This window comes from Mastigoproctus giganteus, chromosome 5, assembly GCF_048544385.1.
Source record: "Mastigoproctus giganteus isolate SK-2022 chromosome 5, ASM4854438v1, whole genome shotgun sequence".
In the NCBI taxonomy this organism is placed as follows: Eukaryota; Metazoa; Arthropoda; class Arachnida; order Uropygi; family Thelyphonidae; genus Mastigoproctus; species Mastigoproctus giganteus.
In genome coordinates this window covers 208,381,947-208,394,290 of record NC_143579.1, presented here as the reverse complement: position 1 = coordinate 208,394,290, position 12,344 = coordinate 208,381,947, and the positions used below count along the sequence as shown (strand labels likewise).

The window sequence follows — 12,344 nt, the reverse complement described above, 5'->3', positions numbered from 1 at the left end:
TTTAGGAAAAGCTTAAATTTCACAGTACTCACCTCATATAATCAAATCTAATATAAATAAATGATATGAATTTATGAATAATAATATGTATAAATTAAATCTTCCTTTTTATTTTCTTAGATAAGGGCGACACTAGAGTTTTTGCCATAAGACGACAAATAACTTTGTAACGACCCTGCTCATGGCCGTATCTGTCCAGTGCTAATTATAAAATATTAACAGTACTCAATTGGAAAATTTTTATGAAATGCTTATCGAATACACAGGACGGTGCCTAGCTAATTTAACACCCCTACAAGTTAAAATTTATTTCATATTTCATTTTTATGCTCCCAGTGCAAAAATGAGCATAGATTCGCACGGCCTTGCTAACACATGTAAACATTATACATCAGTTTTCATTGGTTCTGACATACGGACACCATAATTAATTATTACCAATCCTTTTAAACTTTAAATCTGCAATAACCTCCTTAATATTTTTTAAACTACTTGTGGTCGTTTAACAAGGAATACTTTGAACTTAATTTAAAAAAAAAAAAAAAAAAAAAACATTCTTCTTAACCAGAGCGGCGTTCCAGTATGAGCCGCCCCAAATTGAGCACTACACCAGTGGCGTAGCAAGAATTTTTTGGCCCATATGCAAAGACTACCAAAGGGTGGTGGTTTTTATTAACATGAAACGCCAATGCCCTACTCGTAAAAATTTTAATAATGTACATTTTAAGCAATATTCAATAAATGTAAACTATAAAAAACTTAAAAATTAGTACATCAAAATAAATAATAATGAGCAATTTAATAATCTATAATGTTATAATTAACTTATAAATTTGATTCTTATCCAATTTCGTCACCTTTATGTTCGCAAAATCACTTAATTAGTTCTTGCAAGTTTTTTTTTTTTTTTTTTTTTGAGGCTCTTTTGGGTTCAATAGCTACATCATTCTAGAACAATAGATCATTTAATCTATAAAAGAATTTCTTTTATAGTCTTTTATTATTTTTAATGACCTTTCAACACTAACCATTTAGTAAGATTCACTATGTTCGCTATTATATAACAATATTATTATTTGATATAGCTTTCCTTCCATAATTTTATTAAAAAAAATCATTGGGACATCGATAAAACAAAAAAAAACAAAATTATTGAGCTTCACTGAGCAACAAATTAAAGCATTAAATCACATTTAATGCTCACTTGGAGAACTTCCACATCAATAGTACGTGAATCCTGATGTAAACCCCTTTAAAATATTTCAGTCAATATTACTTTTATCATTGTAAGTACAGTACCTGCATTTGTACACAATTTGTTCCAAAATATATTTAGCATTGCAACGTCTGCCGTGTTTACTCAGATTCAACAAGTCTCGAATCCCACCAGAGAAGGTTCGTCTTTTATGAATGACTTTCTCCTCCAATAAGACCTAGCTTTTGATTTTTCCCGCTAGCTTGAAAAGTTTGCCTACGCCTGGAGCAGTAGTTTACTCATTAATTTCGTAATTCTACTTTTCCTACCCCTTGCGAGCTAAAATGCACACCAGTTTATTGTTATGAAAGTATTTTATACCCCAATACGATACTAACTTGGTATTCCTTTATCCGAAACTTTCCTGCACAACCTATTATCTCTTAGTTATTCCTGGAAGAGCAAAGGACCCGCGACTTTCACGGCACACATACACACGGGTTCCAGTCTCAGACGCGCACCAAGCGAGGCTGCCGACAGCCTAGTACTGGTTTCTCCGAGCACGCGAGCTGAACCACGTTTGTGAACAGAACTTTGCTGGATTTAAGAAAGCTAACGATTCGTCAAGGGACCAATTTGTCCAATTTTTCGAATGTCGCTGAAAAGAACGATAAGATGGCTTGAGCACAGGTGAGTAAAAATAAAGCTATATCACTGAAAAGTTTTATAGAGAAATTTGTAATGTGTCTGAGGGCTTCCTCGGTGTTTTACAGCAGACACTTGTATAGATAATAGTGACATGACAAGATAATAGGTACGGCGAGAAAGGTGTACTTTAGAAAGTAGCTTTCTTAGCTCACTTATACTAGTTGCTTAAGTACATTTATGCGATAATTGCAAAGCTTTGTGTAGTAACACTAAATGAGGTTTTCAGAATTCAATTTTAAAAAAAATATTTATTTGAAGTTCCAGATATTGAGCAAGGAATAATTTAAGAAAAAGCGATAAATCAATTTAATATCACAAATTTTGAATAATCTAGAAGACTTACGAAATTTGTAGAACCTTCTGTCCAACCGGTTTCTTATTTTAATTGAATTTTTCACTCCAATTTTATTGCACTGTAATTCTACACACAATAATGATCACATAGCACTAACTTTTAACAAATTAAAAGTGATCATGCGCAATAATTGACAGCTGGCGCCACTGCGAAATTAAAAAAATAATGACAAATTATTAAAATATATTTACGAATTCAGAAACTGTTTAATGTGGCTTAAAAAAAACAAACTATAATTTATAATTAAAGCCAATTTGCTTGTGTAATAACCATACTTTCTAAAAGCGCAAAGAAGAAAATGCGCTAATAGAATTACACAACTGGTGTAAGAAATGAAATGAGAGTATGAAGCAAGTATTCAAAAGTGTTATCCATTAGCGTATCATCGTGAATCTTAGTGCAACGTAATGTTTTTATGCAAATTTCCTCCCTTCGACACCTTACTTTTCACTCAGAGCTCTAGTGTGCCTGTACCAGAGCCCTGAGCGAGGGGGGGGGTGGCAGGGATAGAGAAGGAAAAAGTTTATCTATAAAATTTTGCGCAGTATAATTTTAAGAGTAGATCTATCTGTTATGGTTAGTATACGAGTGTGCTCCTTCAAAATGCATAAGCACACCTAAAACGTATATAGTGCAATATAGAACTGATTATGGACGTTTAAGTGGATCAGGGTGGCACAGTAGTAGATAAGCTTGAAAAAGTACCGTATCCACCTTATACTGATCCATTTTTCAAAAACAATGAAAATTTTCATAGTTTTTTGCTATGAAAATAAGGACTAAATCAGCTTCTGCCTTGATTACGTACTATCGAAAGCACTCTTTGATGGACTCTCTATTGTTATCGGTAATATTATAACTCAGCTGAAACTCAGTATGCAGGCTTACTTGCAATGTATTTAATCGTTACCGGATGTATAAAGTGTAGCTGTTGTATTTCAGCTCACTGACATTGCCACAGGCATGTCAGGAATGGCTCTAACAGTTTATGGTTTGATCAAGGTACCCAAATGGGTAACTAGACCCTTATACAGTATGTTTTATTTCTGCTAAGAACATGATCTGTCATTTTGTTGCGCATGCACCAGTTATAACTCATTTAGCGTCTGAACATATTGCAGGTTTCCCGAGCAGTAGATCGTCGCAATAAAATTTTTATAGCTACTGAGTATTTCAGGTAGGCTTCGAATGGGCCTTGAGTTAATTTGTCACCAGGGACTATGATATATAAATATATAATTTATAACCCTTTTATCATAAGAATGCCCAGTAAAAGAATACGGATTCATGATAAACTTCTGCTTTACAAACGGATGTTCGTGAAGGGAATTCCTTCTGCACTTTTTCTTTTTTTTATATATATTGACGATAAAAGAACTACCGCGATCCAAAGATATGTTTAATGCATGACTTATATATACAGCAGTCTCTTATTAAAATGTTTCGCATCGTCCCAAAATAAATATTATCCTTGTTTAACCTTGTATTGTATACAGAAAAAAAAAAAACTAAGATGGAGTAATTGCTATTGAGGATGCAGTTAGCCGATCTCAGACGGAAGGAGAGTAGTTGGTGTTTTTCATTCTGCACAACATGCAGATTTGCCGTGAACGAGGGAGGATTGGGCGGGGGGGGAGATAATTTATTACAAAGCATGTTCTTGCATTATCGTAAATAACAGTTTTTGTGCCGAGTATATTGCATTGAATCTCAAATGAAATTGGAAAGACTAGACTATATCGCTCTTATATTCCTGTGCATGATATACGATGAAATCACATGAAATAGCGTACCATAAGAACTGGCGCATGTGTTCTGGATAGCCGATGCGCTCCCAACGGCAAGGAATAATTCTTTATTATTAAAGAGGAATAGACTGGTATCTAAATTAGTCATATTTATCGTTCGATTTTAAAGAAAAAAAATTAAAAGTAAGTTTGGACAAATGTTTCCACCTAACAGATTGTGATTTTTTTTTTTTTTTTTTTTTTGTAATAAGGAAAGTTTTATTAAACTTCTAGAAGAGATCTTATGGTCCGTCAGATATTTAGCTAATGTAAGGAATGAATGAAGCGAAGAGATTACAACTCATTCCTGTATTTGGGGATAACGATCGGCCATATGCCAACGAAAGACTCTTATTGCTGCAATTTATAACACGATTCACAACATGCTTTGATATGAATCTGGAGTCAAGAGGTCATCCACATTCCTGTGTAGTAGATAAGCTTGAAAAAGTACCGTATATTCTAACATAAGTCGACCTCTAAAGTACAAAAAAAGTCGTATAATATTTTAAAGTCCAGTATGAAATCCTAACCTTGAATTAAAGGCACGTTCTTAAGATTAGAAAGACATCACTCAGTGCTAATCTATTTGCAATTTATTACATGTGTACGCTGTTGTGGTAATGTAGACATGTATAGTATCTTATGTAGCACCTGAACGAAAGTTGAACTCCGCCTTTGTACACTGTGATGATTACAGAGTACTGTAAAAGGCCAGAAATGTGTGTAATATTATGTTTGTGTGTTGTTTCTTGCCGTTTTGTCACCAGGTAGGCGATCACCTGGAAAGCCTGCCCAGTAATATGGTTTTAGCATCAGCGACTAAGGCCATATGTTCTGTATATACTCTCTGTAAATTGTGTGTGTTTTGTTACTATTTTTATTAGCCACATAGTGCAAGGAAGCCTGAGGCTTATGCTGCACCAGCCAAAAAAAATTTCCAAGTTACCCTGAAAGAGAGGATTAGAAGGGAATCACCAGGAAAGAGAAGAATGATGATATCCAGCTCAGGACACTGGGTGTGCCAAGCCCTTACTCACCAGATTCTGTGGTCGATCTTCTGCTCGCTGGACGAAAAATTCGAGTTTTCCGGGGCGGGACTCATGATACCCTCCCTTGAGATCGACTGAGTCAGCCACGTTTTGAAAGAGGTCCATAAAAACTCCTCCCGTTATTGACGGGACTCGAACTCAGGTCTTTTCCGCCCGGTGTGGGGAGGGCGATTCTACCAGCTGTGCTACCCATGAGGGCTATTACCTGTATAATACATTGCACAAATATACGTTGTTAACCTTTTAAAGCCCAAGAATTTGTTCGGCTTCATCCGATGAAAACAGTTCACATAATTCGACGAGAGTTATTTGGGCAATTCAAAATTTTGTTCTGTACCCATTGGCTGTTTCCTACCGTCAGGGTTAGCAACCATAGACATAACACAATACGGAAATCTCTGCAGTTTCCGTAAAAGCAATAACTGAAATCAGTATAAGTTTTGTCACTGAAATTAGCATTCCTTCATGACCTGTACATTTTTTTTTTCCTTCTGCGAACTCATATCATTAATATTTATAAATCTATTATGTGATAGCGATAATAAGGTACATCTTCAAAGAAGTAAAAGTACCTTATTGTGGTGTTAAAAAAAAAAATAATAATAAAACATTTAAAAAAAACAAATTATTGTTTTCTTCCAGTGAAGCCTGAAGCGAATAATGCAATTTGCAAATTATGTTTATATCGAGTCTTGTCCTCTAGTATATTAATGTTCAAAGCAGAAACCGTAATTCTTTTGTGCTTCATACAGGATTTAGGGGTTCGCGAAAGCAATTGTATAAAAGTAGAGTTCACTTTTTAGCAAAGCAAAATGCCCTTGTCGTTAGCACGGTTGGTATAATCACCTGGAGAAGATCTGAGTTCTAATCCCGTCGATGATGTGAGGAATTTTTATGGATATTTTTCAAAATGTGGCTGTTTTAGTTGGTCTCAGGCGAAGGTAGCATGGTTCTCCCCCCCCCCCCGGAAAGTTAGGTTTTTGGTCCAGCAAACAGACAAATCGACCAAAATACAGAAAATTTACAGCCATATTATGTACAGCGCAATGTGGCTTTAGTTGCTAATGCCCTTAAAACCCCACAACAACGAATGTAATAAGCTCACTTTTTAAGTTCAATTTTTTTAAGAATGCTGAAGTGATCGATCATTGTTGATTACGACTTCCTGCGAAGTTCTTAAAAATAAGCATTCCAGAACCTTTGCGGTTAACTTGATCTTATAAAGTCAGCGATTCGTTTTCTGACTGCATAGAACTTCAATCTTGCCTCAATTTTCTCTTTCGAGTGAGCAAGACCATATTTCAAATGTAATTTTTTTCGCTTATTGTATAGTCATGATCACTTTGCAATGTTTGCTTTATGAACAATCATTCAACAAAAATGCAATTGCCATCATGGGCGTAGGACTTATCCTCCGTTTTGTCCTTTTATCTTTCCCTCATATTAACCGCATCTCTGTTTTTCAAGTCCTCTTGGGTAGCACAGTTGGCTAATCACCCTCTTCCCCACACATGCTGGAATAGCCCTGAATTCGAATTCCGTCGATGACACTAAGAATTCTTATGTTTTTTTTTTTGTTTTTTTTTTCACAGCGTGGCTGAGTTATTCGAGCTTAGGTGTGGGTAGCATGACTTTTTTTCTCCCGGAAACTCTAGTTTTTCGTCCAGCAAACAGGCAAATCGACTACAGAACACGCGCAATTTATAGATATTATAAAACCCCACAACAACAGCCAACCATCCGTCTTTCAAAGCTTGTGGGTCTTTTTTTTTTTTTTTCTCTCTGTTTTTTTTTTCCTCTCTTTTTTTTTCTCTCTCTTTTTTTTTCTCTCTCTTTTTTTTTCTCTCTCTTTTTTTTTTTCTCTCTTTTTTTTTCTCTTTTTTTTTTAACAGTGATAAAAGTGATTATCACCTTGTTTCCAGTTTTAACATCGTTCTTTTGTTTAAGAAATTACGCTGTCATCACGTGTTTTAGTTTTATACAGAGTGTCCCTTTTGAACGTCCCTGATTTTAAAAGTTTATTAAAACTCATGTGTTGTATATAATATCTTTATTGCAATCAGCGAAAAAAAGTAAATTTTTTTTTTTTTTTTTTTTTTTAATATGGGAACCAAATCCAATGGGCTTTTTATTTATAAAAATTTAAACAGAACTTTATACATACAATGTTATGTTGATAAATCTGATCTGGTTAATAATTACATAATATAATAAATTAACATACAATTCATTAACCAAGTGTTTGTAGAGTTATAGCACTTTTATAGCATACGTGCTTTTATATCTCATTACACATACTACACCTTCAAATTTTAAGCATTTTTATGATACCAGCAGTTTTTCATGTTTTAAATGGAAAAGCTTCTGGAATGCATAATTAGTTACAGAAAGTAATTCAGAATCATTAATAATAAGTTCTTGAAACTAGTAAACTTTATATGTGGGTATTAGAACATTAGCAGCTAGTAGCCGAGTGGTCAGGAGCGGGAGTGCAGTAGCACACGCTCTGAGTAGACCGGGGTTCAAGCTGCTGAATACGGTCGATCTGCCAACCCGCAATGGACCAGCGTGGCAGATTATGGTCCATTTCCCTCAGCATGAATTATTGAGGAGGCTTCCATCCATTTCCCTCAGCATGAATTATTGAGGAGGCTTCCATCCTGCAGTGGGTTGATAATGGCTGCGCTTTACCTTTTACCCACAACATGATGTTTTTTGATTGTTTCTTTAAATTTACAGTTTCCTGAACACAAGGTTTTCCATTCTTTCTTCCATTTGCTGCCATGTAAAAGGCTTGTTCTACATTTGTTGCATCCTTAGCACTTGTTTCAACAAAAGATAAATTACCATTCTGTCTACACCCTTCTTGTGCATCTTGTGTGCTAACATCTCTGAGATTATCTACATCGACCTTATTGCCAACAATAATAAAAGGAAATGAAGATGGGTCTCTTATATCAGCATAGTAAAAATTCCTTTCTCCACATTACCAAATTCTGAAAACTTTTCCTATCATCGATACTATAAGTCAACATAGAGATGTCTGAACCTCTATAAAATGGAGTTCGCAAACAGCGATACCATTCCTGTCCAGCAGTATCCTGGATCTGTAATGTATACACTTCACCATTCACAGAAATATCCTTATTCAAAAATTCAACACCAATAGTATGATAAGAATCAGTAAACTGACCATTTACAAAGCGATTCATGAGGCAACTTTTACCAACTCCTCCATCTCCAAGAAGAACAAATTTCAGAAGTGGCGATTTATGAATGCCGCAGTTATTATACTTAGTATCTTTCACAGTGGTCATTGCATTCAGAATGCAATCATCCTGATTTGGATAATGATTTTCAGGGCTGGCTTTATGCAGCAGCAGTTCTCCAAGAGCCTTTCTAAACTTTGTTCACTTCCCTAAAGGTTGAGAAAAAGCTTTCAATATGGCTCCCTTTGCAAAAAGATCAGACAATCCTGCTCTACACCATCTTCATAGAAAAATCCACTTTGCATAGTTTTATTAATAATCATTACATTATAATAAGAGAGAGAGAGAGAGCTATGGCAAATCTCAAGCCGGTAGTTTCATACTACATTTACTTTCAATAAACATTACAAATGGTATCTCTCATATGACTACAATTGACTCACTCTCGCCTTGCGCCTTGTACATATTGGCAAAGTAGTTGGAACCAGTAGGGGGGGGGAGCATTATGTTCGAGTTTCATTGTTGATGTTTTGAAACACGCAGTTGCCGTTTGGGTAAAAATGGCATCAGTGCAAGAGAAAGTGCAGGCAGTGGTGTAATTTGCAGAGAGCAAAGGCGTTGTCACGGTTCAAAGACAATTTAGACTTTTGTTCAACAAAGATGCACCTCACCCAAAGTCCATACTGAGATGGTACAGGATATTTGTGAACACCGGTAGCGTGCAGAAGTAACATGGAGGAAGTCGTTAAAGCGTCTCAGAAGAATGAGATGAAGAAGTACGTGCTGCCTTTGTTCGTAGCCCACGTACATCAAGGAAATTGAACATACTCGTGCAACTCTGCACAGGGTTGCACACGAGCGGCTGCGTTTGTACGCCTATCAAATTGCAAATGGTTTAAGCCGAGTGGCAAGCCACAGCGACAAAACTTCGCTATTGATATTCTTAATCGCATCGACCAAAACCACGATTTCTTGGGTAATGTTATGTTTTCCTACGAGACAGCATTTCACGTGTAGGGAAAAGTTGACCGAAATTCGAATATGAGATTCTGAAAATCAGCGCTGCATCCAAGAGTACATTTGAGGCAGCCCAAAAGATGGAGCACCACCTCATTGTTGCGCACTGCCCTGAACGATACGTTCCCCGACCGTTGGATTGGGCGTGGTGGACCGATACCATGGCTTCCTCGTTCATCTGACATAACTCTCTTAGATTTCTTCTTCTGGGGCTATGTGGAAGACATAGTTCATTCCACCACGTGTCTAACATCGCCACCTTACGTACACGATTCGTGCAAGCAATCCGTGCCGCTATCAGTTCAGATATGGTGGAGGGAACCTGGTCTGAAACCGAGTATCGTTTGAACATTCTTCTTTGCACCAAAGGAGCACATGTACAAGTCTGCTGACTCAAAATGTTTGACTTTTCTTTCCAAATAAAAGTTATTAACATTTCACTAGGTTTTCTTTTATGAGACATTTAAAATCAGGGAAGTTCAAAAGGGACAACCTGTATTGCTATCACATTTCTTCACTTCAGCATTATGATTAGCTAAAGTGTAGCTGCATAAGGAAATTCAAATTGGGAAAAAACGCCGTAATCCACAAGAAAAGCATTTGCTTTCTAGCCTCCCAATGCAAATATAGTTCGGTGTATTATGTACTCTGTAAATTGCGTTCGTTCTATGGTAGAGATTTTTCTGTTTTGCTGGACAAAAAAAGCGAGTTGCCTGGAGAAAAAACCATGCTACCTCGCCTGAGACCTACCGATTTTATCATCACATGTATTAGCCTAATACGTGTGACTAAATTTGATTGCTGAATAAGCCTGAATCGCAAGCGCAGATTGTTAAACTGACATACAGTACCTACCCGCAAGTCATGGTGTGCGCGCGCATGCGTATTAAATTATTTGAATCTAGAACTCTCAACAATCAATTTGGAACGAAATTATTCTGTTCTGCTCAATGCTAAGTAGAACAGTGATAGGTTTAACTACAATGTTTTTTTTTTTTTTTTTTTTTCAATGTAATTGAAGGTGCACTCTCATTAATGAAATTGCGCCTCCTAGAAAGAATGGACGAATTTATTTAAATTTTAATGCATTACTCTAATGTACTGTATATGGACGTATAATATTACATGCCGAGCTAATCAGTAGAATCAGTTCAATAAAGTATCTGTTACCGGAAGGCATCTTCCTGTAAAAGACCTCAGGAAAGCATCTGAAGGTGCTATAAAAACGTTAGCAGGCAACAAAACGGTAAGTGAATGATTGTCTAATAGTGTGACTACCTTTCACACGCGTATGGCGACGTAATGAGTCGACGGACTTTAAAATCAGGACTTTAAAACCTAACATAACCTAACCAAATGAAAGTTTACACCCCATTTTGAAAGGAGTCAGATTATTGTCAGAAGCTGGATGGTCAACATGGCAAATCGAATCCAGTCACTGACGCGAGGAATTTTTGTCAGCTTTCTTCTACAGCGTGGCCTAGTTAGTTATCTCCCGAAACTTAGGTTATTGGCCAGAAAACAGGCAAACCGACCAAAGAATAGGGCACAACTACAGACGCAATATACTGATGACCTCATAGCCGTATTTGCTTTGGCGCTTAATTAACCTAACATAACCTAACCAAATGAAAGTTTACATTCGTTTTCATAGTACCTTCAGATTCCTTCATCATGGCAGTAACAAACATGTTGTTGAACATTCTAGTGAGCGCCGATCAACTTTGATATGCTAATTGTTTTAGTCCATATACGTTACAGTTATGCTTGCAAATTTTCAGATGAATCCGATCCACTCTCTCAAAATGGAGAATTATCAGTGCCGATCAGTCTATTAAAAAGGTTTAAAATACTGGATGTTTTAATATTACAAAGACGATTTTAATTAAAATGCTTCTGCATTCCATAAAGTTGTTTAATTGTCAAAGAATTAAGTGCGATTCAACTATCGAGCATAGTGGATATTATTTTAGCAGACGATTTCTACTGCTAGTTTCTATAGGATTGTGGGATGGCACGCTGACATGATTCATATATTCTTTGCTTGAAACAGTTCGTGTTAATGAAAATTGGCATTGAAGGTAGTCGTGTTTTTTTTTTTTTTTTTTTTTGTTTCGTTTTCATAATATATAGATTTCTTATGTAACTCTCTCGATCCATCCAAGAGAGTAGAGTCAACTGCTGCACCTTGAATCGTCTGCCAGCTGATGCTTGGTCGCTCACGAGTAACGTGAGTAGCCAAAAGATGAAAGCAAAGCTGAAACACAGATTTAGTTTTAGAAGTACTACGTATTCTTTTGTATTCAGTGAAGAGCACAATAGAGGTAATTAATCTTTTTTTAAAATCTGCTTTATGGACAACATGAATGAACTTATTTGTAGCCATAATTTTGGGAATTATTTCACATAATTTCATCCGTATATCATTATTTATTTTATTTTTTTTAAACTACTGAATGGCTCCTTAAACAACTTCTGATACAGCTGAAAGCGTTAACAAAAGCTCCTGATGCACAATACATTTTAGATAAAAAAAAAAAAAAAAAAAGTAGGCACGGCTGCATATTACCACTCCTTATTATCAGAGTGGGAAGTGATGTTGTGTAGGCTCGGGCTGATCGAGTGTGGGTTTGGAATGCATGCTGCTCGTGGTGGGTTCTCTCGATGTTTCATCACGTTTCGTTTTAGTTGTTATTTTATTGTCGTGTACACATCTATCTGGATTTGATACCTGTTTTATGCGAGTTGATATACGTGCCAAATTTTTATCTTTGCGATGTTGTTTCTAGGCGTATTAGTCTTCTGACTGATTTGTTTGTTATTTTCAGAGATCGTATTGCTATTCAGTTCACCCCTAGAATTCTGAAGTACGATGCTTGCTTAAAGAGATTAAAACGTGCTGTCTTCGAAACTCCTCTGTGAGGGCAGGGCTGCAACAAACAGGCTAAGGTGCAAATTTCTGGGAATAGGAAGGAGAAACGCTATTTTTACTGAGAGAGAGAGAGAGAGAGAGAGAGAGAG

At 36.2% G+C, this 12,344-nt stretch overlaps 1 protein-coding gene and 1 pseudogene across 1 annotated transcript in view; one reads left to right on the top strand and one right to left on the bottom strand.

Annotated features, from left to right (window-relative positions):
• The first annotated feature begins 1,740 nt into the window (after positions 1-1,740).
• Positions 1,741-12,344, top strand: part of LOC150086046 (uncharacterized) — a 195,246-nt gene continuing 184,642 nt past the window's right edge. The window contains exon 1 of the mRNA XM_090374343.1: positions 1,741-1,885. The gene's annotated coding sequence lies outside the window, so the exon portion shown is untranslated. The remainder of the gene's footprint in view (positions 1,886-12,344) is intronic.
• LOC150086047 (ras-related protein Rab-9A-like) lies at positions 4,459-8,414 on the bottom strand (annotated as a pseudogene).